The sequence below is a fragment of the Piliocolobus tephrosceles genome, unplaced genomic scaffold (genome assembly GCF_002776525.5).
Source record: "Piliocolobus tephrosceles isolate RC106 unplaced genomic scaffold, ASM277652v3 unscaffolded_32123, whole genome shotgun sequence".
In the NCBI taxonomy this organism is placed as follows: Eukaryota; Metazoa; Chordata; class Mammalia; order Primates; family Cercopithecidae; genus Piliocolobus; species Piliocolobus tephrosceles.
In genome coordinates this window covers 1-11,126 of record NW_022315559.1, presented here as the reverse complement: position 1 = coordinate 11,126, position 11,126 = coordinate 1, and the positions used below count along the sequence as shown (strand labels likewise).

General features: G+C 36.6%; 1 long non-coding RNA gene across 1 annotated transcript; it reads left to right on the top strand.

The window, feature by feature from the left end:
• Window positions 1-5,650: 5,650 nt before the first annotated feature.
• Window positions 5,651-10,891, top strand: LOC113222592. Its single transcript, XR_003308467.1, has 5 exons — window positions 5,651-5,794; window positions 6,111-6,172; window positions 8,384-8,474; window positions 10,692-10,720; window positions 10,814-10,891. It is a non-coding gene; the product is annotated as an uncharacterized LOC113222592 (long non-coding RNA).
• The last annotated feature ends 235 nt before the right edge of the window (window positions 10,892-11,126 follow it).

The window sequence follows — 11,126 nt, the reverse complement described above, 5'->3', positions numbered from 1 at the left end:
TGAATCTTTAAGTCATACAGACATTCCCAATACAAAACATTACAGTAGGGGGGCGGAGCAAGATGGCCGAATAGGAGCAGCTTCAGTCTCCAACTCCCAGCGCGAGCGACACAGAAGACCGGCGATTTCTGCATTTTCAACTGAGGTACTGGGGTCATCTCACTCGGGAGTGCCGGACAATCGGTGCTGGTCAGCTGCTGCAGCCCGACCAGCGAGAGCTGAAGCAGGGCGAGGCATCGCCTCACCTGGGAAGCGCGAGGGGGAAGGGAGTCCCTTTTCCTAGCCAGGGGAACTGAGACACACATCACCTGGAAAATCGGGTAACTCCCACCCCAATACTGCGCTGTAACACCGGCACACCGGAGATTGTATCCCACACCTGGCCAGGAGGGTCCCACGCCCACGGAGCCTCTCTCCTTGCTAACACAGCAGTCTGCGGCAATCTAACCGCAAGGCAGCAGCGAGGCTGGGGGAGGGGCGCCCGCCATCGCTGAGGCTTAAGTAGGTAACTAAAGCCGCTGGGAAGCTGGAACTGGGTGGAGCTCACAGCAGCTCAAGGAAACCTGCCTGTCTCTGTAGACTGCGCCTCTGGGGACAGGGCTCAGCTAAAGGAGTAGAAGCCTGTGAAACGCGAACGACTCTGTCTGACAGCTTTGAAGAGAGCAGGGGATCTCCCAACACGGAGGTTGAGATCTGAGAAGGGGCAGTCTGCCTGCTCAAGTGGGTCCCTGACCCCTGAGTAGCCTAACTGGGAGACATCCCCCACTAGGGGTAGTCTGACACCCCACACCTCACAGGGTGGAGTACACCCCTGAGAGGAAGCTTCCAAAGCAAGAATCAGACAGGTGCACTCGCTGTTCAGCAATATTCTATCTTCTGCAACCTCTGCTGCTGATACCCAGACAAACAGGGTCTGGAGTGGACCTCAAGCAATCTCCAACAGACCTATAGCTGAGGGTCCTGACTGTCAGAAGGAAAACTATCAAACAGGAAGGACACCTATACCAAAACCCCATCAGTACGTCACCATCATCAAAGACCAAACACAGATAAAACCACAAAGATGGGGAAAAAGCAGGGCAGAAAAGTTGGAAATTCAAAAAATAAGAGCGCATCTCCCCCTGCAAAGGAGCACAGCCCATCGCCAGCAACGGATCAAAGTTGGTCAGAGAATGACTTTGACGAGATGAGAGAAGAAGGCTTCAGTCCATCAAACCTCTCAGAGCTAAAGGAGGAATTACGTACCCAGCGCAAAGAAACTAAAAATCTTGAAAAAAAAGTGGAAGAATTGACAGCTAGACTAATTAATGCAGAGAAGGTCATAAACGAAATGACAGAGATGAAAACCATGACACGAGAAATACGTGACAAATGCACAAGCTTCAGTAACCGACTCGATCAACTGGAAGAAAGAGTATCAGCGATTGAGGATCAAATGAATGAAATGAAGCGAGAAGAGAAACCAAAATAAAAAAGAAGAAAAAGAAATGAACAAAGCCTGCAAGAAGTATGGGATTATGTAAAAAGACCAAATCTACGTCTGATTGGGGTGCCTGAAAGTGAGGGGGAAAATGGAACCAAATTGGAAAACACTCTACAGGATATCATCCAGGAGAACTTCCCCAACCTAGCAGGCCAGGCCAACATTCAAATTCAGGAAATACAGAGAACGCCACAAAGATACTCCTCCAGAAGAGCAACTCCAAGACACATAATTGCCAGATTCACCAAAGTTGAAATGAAGGAAAAAATCTGAAGGGCAGCCAGAGAGAAAGGTCGGGTTACCCAAAAGGGAAGCCCATCAGACTGACAGCAGATCTCTCGGCAGAAACTCTACAAGCCAGAAGAGAGTGGGGGCCAATATTCAACATTCTTAAAGAAAAGAATTTTAAACCCAGAATTTCATATCCAGCCAAACTAAGTTTCATAAGTGAAGGAGAAATAAAATTCTTTACAGATAAGCAAATGCTTAGAGATTTTGTCACCACCAGGCCTGCCTTACAAGAGACCCTGAAGGAAGCCCTAAACATGGAAAGGAACAACAGGTACCAGCCATTGCAAAAACATGCCAAAATGTAAAGACCATCGAGGCTAGGAAGAAACTGCATCAACTAATGAGCAAAATAACCAGTTAATATCATAATGGCAGGATCAAGTTCACACATAACAATATTAACCTTAAATGTCAATGGACTAAATGCTCCAATCAAAAGACACAGACTGGCAAACTGGATAAAGAGTCAAGACCCATCAGTCTGCTGTCTTCAGGAGACCCATCTCACATGCAGAGACATACATAGGCTCAAAATAAAGGGATGGAGGAAGATCTACCAAGCAAATGGAGAACAAAAAAAAGCAGGGCTTGCAATCCTAGTCTCTGATAAAACAGACTTTAAACCATCAAAGATCAAAAGAGACAAAGAAGGCCATTACATAATGGTAAAGGGATCAATCCAACAGGAAGAGCTAACTATCCTAAATATATATGCACCCAATACAGGAGCACCCAGATTCATAAAGCAAGTCCTTAGAGACTTACAAAGAGACTTAGACTCCCATACAATAATAATGGGAGACTTCAACACTCCACTGTCAACATTAGACAGATCAATGAGACAGAAAGTTAACAAGGATATCCAGGAATTGAACTCATCTCTGCACCAAGCGGACCTAATAGACATCTATAGAACTCTCCACCCCAAGTCAACAGAATATACATTCTTCTCAGCACCACATCGCACTTATTCCAAAATTGACCACATAATTGGAAGTAAAGCACTTCTCAGCAAATGTAAAAGAACAGAAATTATAACAAACTGTCTCTCAGACAACAGTGCAATCAAACTAGGACTCAGGACTAAGAAACTCAATGAAAACCGCTCAACTACATGGAAAGTGAACAACCTGCTCCTGAATGACTACTGGGTACATAACGAAATGAAAGCAGAAATAAAGATGTTCTTTGAAACCAATGAGAACAAAGATACAACATACCAGAATCTCTGGGACACATTGAAAGCAGTGTGTAGAGGGAAATTTATAGCAGTAAATGCCCACAAGAGAAAGCAGGAAAGATCTAAAATTGACACTCTAACATCACAATTAAAAGAACTAGAGAGGCAAGAGCAAACACATTCAAAAGCTAGCAGAAGGCAAGAAATAACTAAGATCAGAACAGAACTGAAGGAGATAGAGACACAAAAAACCCTCCAAAAAATCAATGAATCCAGGAGTTGGTTTTTTGAAAAGATCAACAAAATTGACAGACCGCTAGCAAGACTAATAAAGAAGAAAAGAGAGAGGAATCAAATAGATGCAATAAAAAATGATAAAGGGGATATCACCACCGACCCCACAGAAATACAAACTACCATCAGAGAATACTATAAACACCTCTACGCAAATCAACTAGAAAATCTAGAAGAAATGGATAATTTCCTGGACACTTACACTCTCCCAAGACTAAGCCAGGAAGAAGTTGAATCCCTGAATAGACCAATAGCAGGCTCTGAAATTGAGGCAACAATTAATAGCCTACCCACCAAAAAAAGCCCAGGACCAGATGGATTCACAGCTGAATTCTACCAGAAGTACAAGGAGGAGCTGGTACCATTCCTTCTGAAACTATTCCAATCAATAGAAAAAGAGGGAATCCTCCCTAACTCATTTTATGAGGCCAGCATCATCCTGATACCAAAGCCTGGCAGAGACACAACAAAAAAAGAGAATTTTAGACCAATCTCCCTGATGAACATCGATGCAAAAATCCTCAATAAAATACTGGCAAACCGGATTCAGCAGCACATCAAAAAGCTTATCCACCATGATCAAGTGGGCTTCATCCCTGGGATGCAAGGCTGGTTCAACATTCGCAAATCAATCAATGTAATCCAGCATATAAACAGAACCAAAGACAAGAACCACATGATTATCTCAATAGATGCAGAAAAGGCTTTGGACAAAATTCAACAGCCCTTCATGCTAAAAACGCTCAATAAATTCGGTATTGATGGAACGTACCTCAAAATACTAAGAGCTATTTATGACAAACCCACAGCTAATATCATACTGAATGGGCAAAAACTGGAAAAATTCCCTTTGAAATCTGGCACAAGACAGGGATGCCCTCTCTCACCACTCCTATTCAACATAGTGTTGGAAGGTCTTATAATTTTAAACTGCCATCTTATATGGTGTAAATAGGCAATTTGAGCTAGTATTATATTGTTTAGAGGAACATAATAAAAGCATGTGAATTTTGAACTAGGGTTTCACATTTCTGTCTCACTTTATAGTAGTACTTAAAAATGCCTCATAATTCTATAGGTAAGCATTTCTCTTGCACAATTAAAAATTTCAAGGTTTTTATAAAGGTTGTTTTACAGAATCTTGTTGTTTTAGAAGTAAATGTTTTCATTCAATTCAAAGATGCCTATTGCAATAATATATCAGAAATATTTACCTATATCAATAAAATTATATTCTTGGAACAAGTTTGGAAATATATAACTTACAAACCTAATCTCACATTTTTCTCTCTCCTTTAATTTCATTTTCAAAATTTCAACAGTCTGCATAGATTTGTGTTGCTTAATTCTACCCATTTACATTATCTTGTAAATATTGATTTTCTTATCACTATGTAATTCTCCCCATGTAGATTATCTACTCATAATCCAAATGTATTTATCCAGATCTTTCTTCCAAGCCCCTTGGATGCCTCAAATCTTATAGATCTCAAACTGAAAGCATCATTTTAATTCTTTTTCTGCCTCTTTTCTGACTCTTTGTAATATACTCAGTCATCTGGTTTCCCCATCCTAGTAAATAACATCTAGGAAGTAGCCATGAACTGCTCAAACACTTCAACCTGATTTCAACCGTCCCCCACATCCTGTACTTCAAACCTGCTCCAGGTCACCAAGCCAGTCACACACCAAAATTTGTATTATCTACCTTCTTATAATTTTCCATATCTTATTACCGTAATTAACCCTCTACCTATAATTTTGAAGTACTCCTTTCTAGTTTTGCCCCATCTCCCCATGTTCATCTATCTTTACATCGCTGGAAGGGTCACCTTTCTAAAATATATTTGTAATGATGTAACTCATCTGCATATTGAGCGGATACCCATTACATGAAGGGTTAAGTTCACATTCTAGCGTGACACATATCTTACATGGTTTGGTCCCATTTTTTATCTCTTCAACTCATATCCTCTGACTGTGTTCCAGTTTTACCACATCACTTCAGCATCCCTCAGTTGCCATGTTGTTTCATGCCTTATTATTTTGCACATGCTGTTGTACCTAGAGTCTTTGTATCCTGACTCTGCACTTTACCTGTCCTTCCAAATATGGCCCCATTATGGCAGCATTTTCTATGCTTTTCAGGTAAAACTCATTGTTCTCTCCTTTGTACCCTTATGAATTTTATTGACTTAAATTGTAGAACTGGTGAATTATACTTTGCTGTTCTTTTTTTGTTTTCACATATCTCTACCATTTCTTGAATATAGGCCAGAATCTATCTTCCATGTATATTTTCTGCTTCTCCCAGGATAGTGCCTATGATTTGATAGATACAGTGTATGTTTTTTTCTTGTTGTTGTTCTCTTTTGTCTTACCGATAAATTGTGTGAGTGAATAAATACAATTTTTTTCTGAAGTTTTTTTTTTTGTTATTGTTGCTTTTGTTTATTGTTTGTAATAGGAGGAAGCAACAAAGACAGTAACTGGACAACAAGAAAATGATATTGGCATTATTGAACAAGCTCCACAAGATCAAACAAGTAATGACAATTTTATTTTTATACCAAAATAATAGAAGTGGTACATTAGTGAATATCTCTGAAAATCTTTCTATGCTTAAGTACTATGATTTACAAAACAATTTTATAGACCAAAATACAATGGCTATTAAAAAAAAACTTTCTGATATCTTTCTTCATGCTATCAATTCTTTTTACTGAACCTGCTTCAATTCTGAAATTCTATTTTTGCTGTTTATTTTTGAAATGTTCATAAATGGCAATAGATTTTTATATGGTATTCCAATTTACAGTAATAAATGTTCTCATATATGTGTGTGTGAATAACATTTTGTAGATAAGATACCCACATCAGAATCAGGACAAAAAGAAGATACAAAATCATCTTCAGATTCTGAGGTATGTGTATTGTTGTTGTTGTTGCTATTTTAAAACTTAAGTAATGAGTAATCTTAAAACATAAAAAGGTGATTTGACTTTATACTCTCACCTCTGCATGTGTCCGTAAGGTGGGTGATCATGAGGTCAGGAGATTGAGACCATCCTGGCTAACATGGTGAAACAGTCTCTACTAAAAATACAAAAACATTAGCCAGGTTTGGTGGTGTGTGCCTGTAGTCCCAGCTACTCGGGAGGCTGAGGCAGAAGAATGGTGTGAACCCAGGAGGCAGAGCTTGAAGTGAGCCAAGATCACGCCACTGCACTCCAGCCTGGGTGACAGAGTGAGAATCCATCTCAAAGAAAAGCAAAAAAAAAAAAAAAAAAAAAAAAAAAAAAAAAAAAAAAAAAAAAAAAGAAAAAAAAAGAAAAAGAAAAAGAATTTATTTTCTGACATTTATCAGAACATCCTTCATAATCGTGCCAAGTAGATAATAACTGCATAGTGCAATTCTGCTAATTTGCAGGATTAATTTTGAAGCCAATATAGAATAGGACAAAAGAAAATAAGGCTTAGAAGGCACTAGGAATCTATTTGAGTTAAAATTGAGTTTGTCTAAAAGCTGAATAATTTCTCTCTGTTCATTTATGGGCAAATACATGATTCTGTGTATATCCAGATGTACAAAAGCTCTAATTGGATTCAGGGAGAAAGAGTTTAAAGTGAAGTCTTAGTCTTGTTCACCTTGGAACTTGAAATGATAATGCCTAGGACTTGAAAGACTCCATCTCAAAAACAAAACAAAAGAAAACAAAAAAACCAAAAGCAACAACAAAAAAACACTTATAAGTCATTATAAATTTTCCTTAAAAACAAAACAGAGAATGTTTGGTTAGAGAAAATTGAAGAACTTTATAATTAGCATGGGTATGGGAGTGGCAGTGGAATTCTATGGTCAGAGTTGATCTTTCTGAAACTGCCATTTAATCTCCATCTCAAAGATGAAGAGTATGCCATATGAAAGTTTAGGAGGAAGACATTCCGAACAGAGAGAACAGTGGAACATATTTGTTCATCATTTTGTTCTTAACAACCTAGAATGACTAGGAAGCAGAAAGTGGGGTAACCACCAACATCATCATCATCCTCATTATTCTAAGGTGAAGAAAAATCTGCAAATACGTGTCTGGCACATGTTAGATGTTTCATGATTACATGCTTTTATTTTTCTCTCTTTATGAAGGCTTGCTCTACTTTTTTGAAGTTATGTCTTAAGAATGAATTGCATACTTTATCTAATGATTGTTTGCTTTCATTTAAAAATAACAAAAATATGTTTTCCTTATGAATCTTTTATTCAAGCAGTTCTTTATCAGCAAAAAAAACTTGTCAAATTTATTCTTATTATCTTAAGCCTTTGTTTTCCTAAATGAAACACCTTTTACAGAATTCTATTCCTACTCTGCATGACATACCCTGAAAATTCTCTCCATGTGGTGCATAGTTTTTAACAAAAAATCTGTAATTATGCATATGTCAAATGTTTAATTCTGTTGTATTTTGTTTGAAATGCCCTGTTATTTTTTGCAAGGACTACAGTGTAAGGCAGATACTTTGAATTTAATTCTTTTTGAAATATGCACACGATTGAATTTTTTTGGGAATATGATTTATTTTCTTTGCTCAGTAACCCGGTCAGTAGTCACATGAAGATAAAAGATAAGCATGATTTACAGAGAGTATTTGAGGTTTTCTCTTGAAATGTTTTGGTTTTCAATATGTGAACAGCCTTAAATCTAATTACCTTTAGAGTAAAAAAATTTGTTTTAAAAAGAGTTTAAATAAAAAAATATGATGCTTGTTATTATTATTTTTAAATGGAAATTATTTATTGAGGCAGGCTATGGTGTCTCACACCTGTAATCCCAGTATTTTGGGAGGGCAATGTGGGCAGATCACTTAAGGTCAGGTGTTGGAGACTAGCCTAGCCAACATGGTGAAATCCTGTCTCTATTAAAAATACAAAAATTTAGTCAGGTGTGGTGGCTAATGCCTGTCGTCCCAGCTACTCATGACTGTGAGGCAGGAGAATCACTTGGTCATGGGAGCCGGAAGTTGCAGTGAGCCTAGATCATACCACGGGGCAACCCTGTGAGGCTTTGTCTCAGGAAAAAACAAAACAAAAAAATAGTAAAAAAAAAGAAATTATTTATTGATATTATCTTTAACAGATTATCTCTGTGAGTGATACACAGAATTATGTGTGTTTACCTGAGGCTACATATCAAAAAGAAATAAAGACAATAAATGGCAAAATAGAAGGTAAGAACCATTTTTTATTTAAAATATCATTTGACCAATTATTTGTCTAAAAGCATGAGGACTGATATACTCTGACAGCCAAAGAAAATTATTTTTTAAATGCCTAGCATGGAAGGACAAAAGGAGTGAAAGTTACATGTCTTCTCAGGTGTTAGCAACAGATTATATTGAGAGTGTCAAAAAAAAGAGCTGAATTATTAGTTTAAATTCAATATACCTGAGGAAAGGAGTAAAAGAGGGAATGAAGACTGAGGAAGACAGGGAGTACATGAGGGAACAAGAAGCAGGTTTATATGATGGAGAATGGTAAAATAAAATAATTCTTTAGAGAAAGATAGAGCATGGTTAGAAAGCTGGGAAGAATAAAAAGTGACCTTCTATTTCCAAAATTTGCCAGGGAATTACAGCAAACATGTTATCACTCCTGTCTTTCTCACTGATGGGAAGGCATTAGGGATGGAAGCAACTGACCATAGAGAGTTGTCTTTTATCTGCAACTCTCAATATAAGAGTTGTCTTATATCTGGTGAATATAAGCATATTGGCACAGTCATGCCTGTATATAATTTGTCATATACACTCAGTATAGACCAGAAGTTTTCACACTTTATAAAATCAGCTGAATACCTTTTTAACAGTGCACGTTGTGATTCAGCAGACTTGGGATTCTGGCATTTTTAATAAGTTCTCAAGTGATGCTGTTGCTGGTGGTCCTTGGACCTCACTCTTAAGTAGCAAGAGAATAGCCTTTCCTTTGGAAAAATCTGGAAGAAGGGCAATTGGATAGAAGATCAAGACATAACAGGGTCAAGGGAAAGCATTATATTGCTTTTATTTCTGCATCTGTTTCTGGCCAGAGGGGAAAAAGAGGTAAAGCAATAATAATTACAGGTGTCAGATACTATTCCTAATCAAAGAGAAAGGAAGTGTTGGGAAAATTGATTTTAAAAGATGTTGAATGGGCAAAATCAAGACCACAGATGCGGACATTATTTTGGCTAAGAAAGAGGGGTTGTGAGGCAGGAAACAGGGCAAGAAAGAAGATAGCCAGGCAACCTTGGAGTTTCTGAATAGGAAATTTGAGTGAATTCACTTCAGATGCATTTACAATATTTGCACTCCAGAAGATTAGATTTTGGGTACTCCAGAGACTACCAGAAGCGGAGGGTTACTAGAATTGGAGTAAACTATGGTGACTTTTTAGTTTTCTCTATTACTATCAGGCATAAAAGGTATATATTTTGTTGATATTAACTATTCAAATGAGAGATATTTGAATCTAAGAGCATTGGCTTTATTTTTAATGAGCAAATTGTTTTGGTAAAATTGTTGTTCTATAAAAATCCATTAGACACTTAATAAAGCAGACTAATTTTTAGAAACAAAAAAATACTGAATTTATTACTTGAATTCTAAATTTTTTTTAAATAAGTATTTTTCTGATTTAAAAATATAAAATATTATTTGTATGTAATAAGTATGTTGCCATAAATTTTCAAATAAATGTGCCAATATTGAAAGCTCATTACACAAACTTTTAAATGAATTTTGTATATATTTTTTATATGAATGAATCAAGAAAATTTCTGAGGATAAACTAGAGGATACAGAAATGTAGGCATATGATTACACCACATGGATATGGAAAACAATGAATATTTTATTTAGTATTATCCCCTAAGTAAATATTCAAGCTGATCAATTTGTAACACGTTCAGTGATGAGATGTCAGTTCTGCATTCAGCTGAACTCTCATCATAACGGTGTACCATCTCAATTGTAGGACAAATTAAAGAACATGATGAATGTAATGCTATAAATTATTCTAATGTATTTCATTAAACATATGGTGTAGGATTCTATGTTCAGCTTTGACATTTATTTTTTCAGGTTCATGATTTGCTCCTCTATCAAAAATCATTTATGCTTTCATCACTCAGCATATACATATTAATATCAACACATTTTGCATACAAAACACATTCTCACTTTTGAAATCTTAAATGCATGTTTGATGAACCCTAGATTCCTAGTTTCTTCAGTGTATTTCTGTCATGTGAGTGTCCTAAAGTAACAAACAAAAGAAAATCTCCTAAATCTAAAGGAATCATTCTCAAAGCTGAGCAAGAGGACTCAGTTAGATACTATCACTGAGTTCATTTGTGGTTGGTTTTGTTATATTTACCTATGACTGATAATAAATCTCTTTTGCTTTAGAGTCTACTGAAAAGCCCTCTGACTTTGAGGTATTGAGTTTTATAATTTTATCTTGAATTATTTTTTAACTATGTATTCTGTGTACATTCATTATTAATCATTTTTCTTCTAAACCCATTTAGCCTGCCATTGAAATGCAAAACTCTGTTCCAAATAAAGCTTTAGAATGGAGGAATAAACAAACATTGAGAGCAGGTAATTTTACAGTTCAACTATATTAAAATGAATATTTCAATAGTTGACATATTCATAGTCTCATCTCCCCAATGTTTATTTTTCAAATATTATGGAAATATTTGAGTTAATAATGTCCATAGTGGTATCCACATTTGAAAAACTGATTATTTACAAGAACATGAATTTTAATTAGTTTTTTTAAAAATTAGCTTTAATTTCAGGTGTTTCTACTTTTATGTCCTAATACTGTAATGTTTT